Source organism: Cajanus cajan, chromosome 4 (genome assembly GCF_000230855.2).
Source record: "Cajanus cajan strain Asha chromosome 4, NIPB_CcT2T_4, whole genome shotgun sequence".
Classification (NCBI taxonomy): Eukaryota; Viridiplantae; Streptophyta; class Magnoliopsida; order Fabales; family Fabaceae; genus Cajanus; species Cajanus cajan.
In genome coordinates this window covers 17,449,235-17,458,995 of record NC_138520.1, presented here as the reverse complement: position 1 = coordinate 17,458,995, position 9,761 = coordinate 17,449,235, and the positions used below count along the sequence as shown (strand labels likewise).

The following is a 9,761-nucleotide window of genomic DNA, read 5'->3' as shown; positions in this document are numbered from 1 at the left end:
GAGGAGAACCTAATTATCGGAACCTAAAGGAACAGACTTGAGTGTTAAATCACGAGAGTTGATTTAAGCTTTCGAGGAGCAATAGATTAACAAAGATCTTAATGGGTTTAATTGAACGTAATTACCACGAGAGTAGGGATTAATTTTAATTAAACACGTCCTCGTAGCCTGAGAAGGTGCAAGGATTAAATTAGGTTAAGACTACCTTCAAGATGGAATAGAATTAATTAATGAAAATAATAATTCAATATTGTTGGAACTCTTTGTGCGAACCCTAGATTCCCGGAAATCTCCTTATCTTATCTTAAAGTTTTATCTTATTCATTAATTGCATTACTATCTCTTTTACCAGCGAATCTGATCTTATCATCTCAAAACAAACATTCTATCTGTTTTAAAATTCAAATTAAAATACTAGTAATTCTAGGTCAAACACGTAGTCCCTGTGATTCGATATTTATTACTTGACGACAACCGTACACTTGTGGTTTTTCCATACATCAAGTTTTTGGCGCCGTTGCCGGGGACTACGTCTCTTGATTTAAATTACAATTATTTTAATTCGAATTTTTTTAAAAAAAAAAAATTAAATAAATAAATAATTTTTTTTTTTTTAGTGTTTACTTCTCCAATTCAGATTTCACAGGTCACTTTTTTTTTTTTTTTTTTTGCAGTGCCTTAGGGTTAATGCAAAAGAGATCTCTACGTCTTGGGAAACCAACACCACTTGATCCTGAGATTGAAAGAACTCTCCTGAGAAGGAAAAGAAACCTTTTTAGAGAATTTGACATGGCTGCACAACGAGATAATTTACCGCTTCGGGATTACTCTGCACCCGTAGCTCGTGGGATACCTGGAGGGGAGATGCAAACTGGAGCTACTGTACCAGCTTCTCTGGTGAATATGCTCAAACAGAACACCTTTGGAGGACTACCATCAGAAGATCCTAATGACCACTTAGAGGGGTTCTTGGAAATCTGTGAGACCCAGCAATTTGATGATGAAGTTTCTGATGGAATGCGACTCCGCTTATTCTCACTCACCTTGAGAGATAAGGCAAAGGTGTGGCTAAGAACAGTGCCTAGAGAAAAGATAGCAACTTGGGAATTATGTGAAAGAGCTTTTCTAGAGAAATTCTTTCCTCCTTCTAAAACTAAAGAATTGAGGAAGAAAATCACTAATTTCCAACAAGGCACTGGAGAGACTATTTATGAAGCATGGGAGCGGTTCAAAGGATATCTTCAAGCATGCCCACAACATGGCTTCAACCGTTGGCTTACCATCCAATTTTTCTTTGAAGGATTGGACCAACAAAGCACCATGATATTAGACTCAGCAGCTGGAGGATCTTTCATGGGGAAACCTATTAATGACTGCATGATTATTTTGGAAAATGTAGCCTCAAATCACAGCCAATACAGTGAAAGAGAAGTCACAGCAAGGAAAGGAACTCCGGGGCGATATGAAGTGAACAATATTGAGTTACTCTTAGCAAAATTTGATACTCTTAATCAAAGATTAGACAAGATGGAAAAAGCTAAGGTTAATTCAGTGGCTACAAATCAAGTATGTGACCTTTGTAGGGAACAAGGGCACACTGCAGTAGATTGTACCTCAATTTTTACTGGAGAAAAAGAAGATACTACTGAACAAGTGGCAGCTTCTCATAATTTCTATGACACTCCTCGAAGAGAGAAGAGTAATCCATATTCCAACACATACAACCCTGGTTGGAAGAATCATCCTAACTTTTCTTGGAAGAATAACCCAGTTCAAGGAACTAGCAATCAGCAACCTAATTTCCGTCCATCCAATCACTTCATTAATGGGGAAGGAAATCCAGTACAGACACCCTCAATTCAACAAAGTGTTTCAAGATTAGAAAACCTTATGGAGAATTTTGTCACTAATCAAAAACAGACCAATGATTCAATGGCAAATTCTATTCAAAACCTTGCTGTCAAGGTTGAGAATATTATTCTCCACAACAAGATGCTGGAAAATCAAATTGCACAGTTGATGCCTAGTTCAAACAATTCTCCAGGTAAGTTCCCAGGTAAAACAGTTGCAAACCCAGCTGAAAATGTTAATGCTGTTACTTTAAGGAGTGGGAAGAAATTAGACGGACCTGTGTCTAATCAAAATGATAATATTGAGATTGATGAAGACGCTTCTCCTATGGTTGAAAAACCTGAAAAAGAGAGATTAGAAAAAGAAAAAGTATCTTCATCAAAGCCTCAAACTGTTTATCACCCTCCAATTCCTTTTCCTCAAAGGTTAGCAAGGACTAAACTTGATAGACAATTTGAAAAATTTTTAAATATGATCAAACAAGTGTATGTAAACATTCCATTTGTAGAAGCTCTACAACAGATGCCTACATATGCTAAATTTCTTAAGGATCTTTTAGCTAACCGAAGGAAATTGGATGATAGAGAGACTGTTACATTGATCCATCATAATTTGCCCAAAAAACTTAAGGATCCTGGTAGTTTCTCTATACCTTGTCTCATTGGAAATCTAAGGTTTGAAAAAGCCTTATGTGACCTTGGGGCAAGTATCAGTTTAATGCCTTTATCAATTTGCAAGAAATTAGATATGGGAGAATTAAAGCCTACAGCAATGTCAATCCAGTTAGCAGATAGATCTATAAAATATCCCATAGGAATTTTAGAAGATGTTCCAGTTAAGATAGGTAAATTTTTAATTCCGGGAGATTTTGTTGTTTTAGAAATGGAAGAGGACAAACAAATACCAATCATATTAGGTAGACCATTTTTGGCTACAGCAGGCGTGATAGTAGATGTCAAACATGGAAAATTGTCCTTATCCATTAATGATGAAACAATGGAATTTAATATTGCTAAATCTGTTAGACAACCTTCTCTTGAAAATATTTGCTGCAGGGTTGATATATTGCCTAAAGACATGGAGGAAGAAGTCATGAGATCTATTTTGAGGGATCCCTTGGAGAATTTTCTAGTTGGAGGAAAACACATAGATCTTGAGGGGATTCAACCTAATTATGCTTGCTTGATCGATTCAAGTCCCCCGTGTAAAGAAAAAGATCCTCTAGTAGAAAGTCTTCTTGAGTCTTCAACAGATTGGCAAGAAGAAAACTCTCCAATGTTAGAACTTAAACCACTTCCTTCATCTTTAAGGTATGAGTTTTTGGGGGCTAATTCCACTTATCCAGTCATAGTAAATTCAGCTTTAAATGAAAAAGAAACTGAAAAACTTCTCAATGAGTTGAGAAAATTTAGAAAAGTTATTGGATATACTATGGCTGATATAAAGGGAATTAGTTCTTCATTTTGTATGCACCGCTTTATTGCCTCTACTGTTTTAGCCCGAGGTGATTCTGAAGGAAAGGTTCGTTTGAGCGACCTTTTACTTTTATGGGGTATGATGGAAAACAGAGAGGAGCCTATTGATTCTGGCAGTCATTTGGCACGACAGTTCCAGAGTATTTCCAATACCAGCCACGGTGCGATTGTGAATGGCGGCCTCATTACCACTATAGCCAAACACCTTGGCTATCACGCTTGGCTGGACCAGTTAGAACCACCCCCTGGAAGCCGTACTATTAATTTTGCTACCTGCTCTTCTATGAACTGCATTGCGAAAGATGAAGATGATAAATACTACTTTGTAGTAACCCAGTCGGGAGTGCACCACCAGTTACCAAATCCAACATACACCGTGAAGAACCGGGCTACACGGCAGTTTCCACTGGAGCCATTAGAGCACCTACCTCCAGCAGCTGAGGAAGCGGCTCCTGCAGATGAGGAAGCAGCTCCTGAACAACCCCCTCTACATCCTGGACCTGAGGTGGACAATGCTGCTATCCTGGCAGCTATTCAATCAATGGATAACCGGCTGAAACAAATGGATGAACGCCAGCAGCATTATAATTACATGGTTGATCAAATGTATCAATGGCACATTCAACGGTATCCAGATGATTTTCCACCACAGTGAGATCTTTCTTATTCCTTATTTTACTCTGATGCTTAGGGACAAGCATTCCTTTCTGTTGTGGGTTGGTTGCATATTCATGCATTTTATAATTTTGTCAAAATAATCTATCATGCATTCATTAGCTCTTTGCTTCGGGACAAGCAAATCTTTAAGTTTGGGGTTAGGAGGATGTACGCATTTCATTCATTCATGCAAAGTAAAAAAAAAAAAAAAAAAAAAATCATGCATATATATATATTCAGTTAATCCCAGCTTGAATTTGTGTTTGAAAAGTAAATATTTTTAATGAAATTGTTCGTCTTTGAAAACACTGAATGTGATGAATTGAATCTTGAAGTCTCAGAACAAAAGGTTGAAAAATTAGCTGGTTTTGTGGCTAGCACTTGGTTCTTAGTATTGAGACTTGAAATGATCGAGAATTATAAAAATAGTCTCTTGAAGATAAATTCTTTTTAATTCGTGCTTAAAAGCTTTTGGGGGTAATAAAAAAAAAAAAAAAAAAAATCACCTAGCACCCCTTTGAGGTCATAGGTTAGAGGGAGAATATTCTTAACCTTAGAAAACTAAGGGAACTAATTAGCTACTGGGGAATTGTTTAGTAAAATAGCTAGACCCCCTTTGAGGCTACGTGTTCTTGAAATTATCATCCTCTCTACACTGATTGGCTACTGGGGAAATGTTTTAGGTGAGACAAAAACAAAAATAAAAATATTACCCCTATTTGTGTCACAAGCATTGAAAAATTATTTCTGTTAAATTATCTTCGTTTGACTAATGAGCTTTACAAGATTTGACATCATGAAACTCTTAGAAACTAAGAGTTGGCGCTAGTAATGAAAGATTAAGATTCTAATTGGACCTTGTGAGACTAAGAGTGAAGATTTTAAATGCTCAGTTAATTCTTGATGATTCTTTTTTTTTCAAAGTGCTAATTATTGTTTGAGGACAAACAAAAGTTCAAGTTTGGGGTTATTTGATGTTGTGTATTTTACTCGTATTTTAGCACTTTAATTCACAAGAATTCATAGCATAATCATGCATATCTTTCATGTTTTTAATAAATTTTTATATCATTTTCCTATTTTATGCTTTTCTTGGTATGTGTTGTGTTTTCTCTGAGCAGGATCAAGATTTAAGAATTAAAGAGGAAATGCTGAGCTACAGGGAAAATCACGGCCGTGATTCTAAATCACGCCCGTGATTCACCAGAGAAAATCACGGCCGTGACTCCCAATCACACCCGTGAACGCCACTGACCCTTCATAGATGTGCTCCAGAGAAGATCACGGTCGTGATTCTCAGTCACGGCCGTGATTCACTTCGCGTCGATTTGGTGAATGAATGTGCTCCAGAGAAGATCACGGTCGTGATTCTCAGTCACGGCCGTGATTCACTTCGCGTCCCAGCTTTTTAAGTTTTATGTTTTATTTTTATTTTTGTAATTTTTATCTTGGTAGTTTTACCTTTTTACCCTTTTAGGTTATAAATTAGATGAGGTTAGCCTAGAACAGGACTTTTGGTTTTCGGAGACAGTTTTATTTAGTTTTTGACACTTGGAGAAGGTTGGGGCGCCTGTGCCATCGACTCTAAGGTTTTCTTTTCTTTTATTCTTCTTTTCCTGGAGAACTACTATGAACTCCTGTGAGTAGTTTCCCTTTTTCTGGGATCAGGGCTTAGCCTCTGAGAACCTCTTTATTAATGCATTATTCAGTTTCTTAATTTTATTCCAATTCTTGATTTGTTCTTTTATATTTTATATATGAACTTTAACATTATTGTTTTCGTAATAACATTAATTAAGGATGAACTGAGAGGAGAACTTGATTATAATTATGATAAACAATTAATCTTAATTTTCATAATCATAGATAATTAGGGATGAACTGAGAGGAGAACCTAATTATCGGAACCTAAAGGAACAGACTTGAGTGTTAAATCACGAGAGTTGATTTAAGCTTTCGAGGAGCAATAGATTAACAAAGATCTTAATGGGTTTAATTGAACGTAATTACCACGAGAGTAGGGATTAATTTTAATTAAACACGTCCTCGTAGCCTGAGAAGGTGCAAGGATTAAATTAGGTTAAGACTACCTTCAAGATGGAATAGAATTAATTAATGAAAATAATAATTCAATATTGTTGGAACTCTTTGTGCGAACCCTAGATTCCCGGAAATCTCCTTATCTTATCTTAAAGTTTTATCTTATTCATTAATTGCATTACTATCTCTTTTACCAGCGAATCTGATCTTATCATCTCAAAACAAACATTCTATCTGTTTTAAAATTCAAATTAAAATACTAGTAATTCTAGGTCAAACACGTAGTCCCTGTGATTCGATATTTATTACTTGACGACAACCGTACACTTGCGGTTTTTCCATACATCAGGGACCAAAACCTGAAATCAATTATTTCAGAAATAGCCAAATCCAAAATCACCTTGCAACCAAAAGAATTGGTTGAGAAGCCTCGGCCAATTACCCAAAAACAACCGTCTTCCTATCAACTGAAAGAAGGAAGATTTTATCCAACAATCCAGATGGAGCCCGAATTCTGGGATCCAAATCCAAATAAAATTTGTGAAAACATCTTTCCGCCAAGTTTTCTATTTAAACCCCTTAGTCTTAATAAGACAAGGACATTTTATGAATTTATTTTCGTGGATATTAAATCTGTTTCTGTAAAACACCATTTTCAAAAGGGGGATAACCAGTTTATTACCCATTCAACATTTCAAATTCTTAAAGTTCTAACTTTCAAAGATTTTCAAAACAAACCAAATCAAGTCAGGAAGTTTTCCCAGCCTTTTGATCCAATAGGATATAACTACTGGGATTACATTAATGCTTGGACTTATGTTTTCTGGTTACAGAACAAAAATCATAAGCATTCTTGGCTTATCTATTTTAAACAAAAAATCCGATATTTCTTCCCTCAGTGGTTTTCTGAATGGTGGGAATATTTTGGACCAATCCAAAGTATCCTTCCCCAGGACATCAAAGAAGGATACAATCAATTTAAATCAAGGTTTGAAGAGGGAAATAGTACAATTCATCCTTGTCTTCACTTCTTTTCCAAATTTTCCCTGTCCTGGATTTTTGCCTGGCAACATCAATATAAGAAGAATTCCAAGCTTCTTCTAATCCTGGGGAAACAAGCCTCAGTCAAATGGTGGGATCAATTTGACGCATCCCGGGCAAATACTCAAGGAGTGGCTCTATGGTTTCAAAAGAACCCAAAGAGTCTTAAAGCTGCCAATCCAGAAACCTGCCAGTTTCTCAACCGGAAAGCTAAAATCATTGTCGCACTTGCAGCTGCAACCAGTGATGAAGCTTTAGCCACAAATCTTCATCAAATACTTGATCTCCTACAGACAGACTCAGAATTCAGTTTGTCAAAAGGAAAAACTAAAAGGGGAGTCTCTTCACCATCTTCCTCATCCGGATCATATTTCCAGAATGAAGATGACTGCTTCGGTATCAATCTTAATGAAGCATCTGAAGAAGACTAAGTTACTTCAATCCTCAAAATTATCCAGAATTATTATGATAATTTTGTTAAATGGAGGACATGTCCATGTTACAACTTGGGAGTACCCTGCTCCACATATCATCATCGTCACTTATCGATATTACTCCTCCCAGACTATGACCATGGTCATCCACCCAATCTAAAGAAGTCAATCAAAGTCAACAATCACTGCTCCTTTTGCGGAAAGGAACTATTCACTGTAGCGGAAGCGGAAGTGCACTGTTCACTGTAGCGGAAGACTTCATTTTACTATTGTAATAAGTAATCACTGTTGTAATAGTAACTTTAGTTTTCCTATAAATTTGAATCCTGCCCGCATTGTAAGGCAGAACTTGTAATCGAGAGATATCTTCGTGTAAGAGAGCCTAGAGTGAGAAACTCCTCCTTCTCTCTTGCCTTTGTAATTTCTCTTCAATCAATACAACAATTTTGTATTAAACTTATTTTGCATTTCATCTTCATAAAATTTGTTGTGAAAACCTGGGATTTGTAAGCCTGATTCGTCAGGTGTGCCCTTGATATCCAGTATTGTGCGGACTACCGTCGAATAAATCTGGTTCATTGTTGCATGTTCTGCATATTCCTTCTTTTCCCCTTTTTCTCCTAGATCCACTTCGGGACTTCTGGCTTCATTCCGCTGATACTCTCTTCAATGCTTTGATTAATCAATGTAGCATCCAAAAAATTTATATCGATGTTACTATTCTTATCGAAGATTTTGTCTTAAAAACAATTGCTCTGTTTGATACTGGAGCCGATTCCAATTGTATTTTGGAAGGACTTATCCCAACCAAATACTTTTATAAAACCTCCGAAAAACTTAGGACGACTAGTGGTTCACGGCTTGAAATCCAGCATAAGCTTCCTTCGGCAATTATCAAAATCGATAATCTCCAAGTTGAGACCCCTTTTCTCTTGGTAAAAAATCTTAAGAATGATGTGATTTTAGGAACACCATTTATTAAATCAATCTTTCCAATCAACATTTCTAGTGAAGGAATCTCTACCCAACACTTAGGAAAAACAATTATATTCAAATTCCTCAATCGACCTATATATATATATATATATATATATATATATATATATATATATATATATATATATATATATAAGCCTTCTATTCATCCAATCACACATAACATTATAATAACATAAAAGAAAAAAAAGATTGTTGTCAATATGAAGTATCAAAAATTTAATTATTTGAATTTCAATTAACTCACCTATATCAACTTTTCTCATTTGGGGTCTCTTGTAGTTTGATGATTTTCACTAATAGAATCATTTGAAACATTTGTAGGTACCTAAATGAGAAAAAAAGATTTTTTTAATTTATAAAAAGCTATATCATTTGAGTTATTAAATAAATTGCATTATAAAAATTCATACCTCTTTAGCTACAGCTTGTAAAACTTGATTAATCTGTGGATCTTCTACAAACCGTGATTGAAGGACAACAACAAGATTTCCAAGAAAATTCTCTAATTTTTGAATTCTATTGTCTATGGTAGAGCTTTGGTATGAACTTGCATGTCGTGGAAGCTTTCCAAGACAACGCACTCGTCCTCTTTTTTCAGGTCCTTTAACTTTTGAGTATATATCATTTTTCCAATTGGTAGTATCTTGAGTGGTTTGTGAACTTTCTGCCTCAATCATATGCTAACTTTGTAATTTGTTCCTGCTATTAACATGCACTTCAATAAAATTCTTACAATTATAGTAGCAGCTTTTTTTGTAACAATGCTTCCATTTTGTCGGGTTCGAGTGTTTATATAAATTTGTGCTCGAAAAGGTTGCACTCCATTAGCCTTTATTGTCTAACATTAGTCACAAAAATATCAACCATTATATTTCTAGCTACTAATTTTTAAAAGATGAAAAGAAATATTATCAAAAGAGACAAAACATCTCATGAACTAGTCTAGGAAGATTCTTAGTTCCCATGCAGTGTAAGTCTTCATACTTCGAGCGACTCCTTTTGTTGATGTCACTTATTTTCTATAACCAGTAAATATAAAAGGTCAATAATAAAAATCAGCATATGACATATAAGTATTATATTAACTATAACTTAATAAGATATACCTGCCCTTTCTCGGAACACCAATAATGTAGCAAATCACAATATTGAGAAGGATCAACCCTTGAATCAAGAATATGAGAAAACATTTCCTCCTCAGTTTGACTCTCATCATATCCTTTTGATTTCAAATCATACTTAAATTGCCTTCACTTCATACTCA

The 9,761-nt window shown here is 35.4% G+C and overlaps 1 non-coding gene across 1 annotated transcript; it reads right to left on the bottom strand.

Moving 5' to 3' along the window:
• Positions 1 to 1,158: 1,158 nt before the first annotated feature.
• Positions 1,159 to 1,265, bottom strand: LOC145957619 (small nucleolar RNA R71). Its single transcript, XR_014433662.1, has one exon. It is a non-coding gene; the product is annotated as a small nucleolar RNA R71 (small nucleolar RNA).
• Positions 1,266 to 9,761: the final 8,496 nt, after the last annotated feature.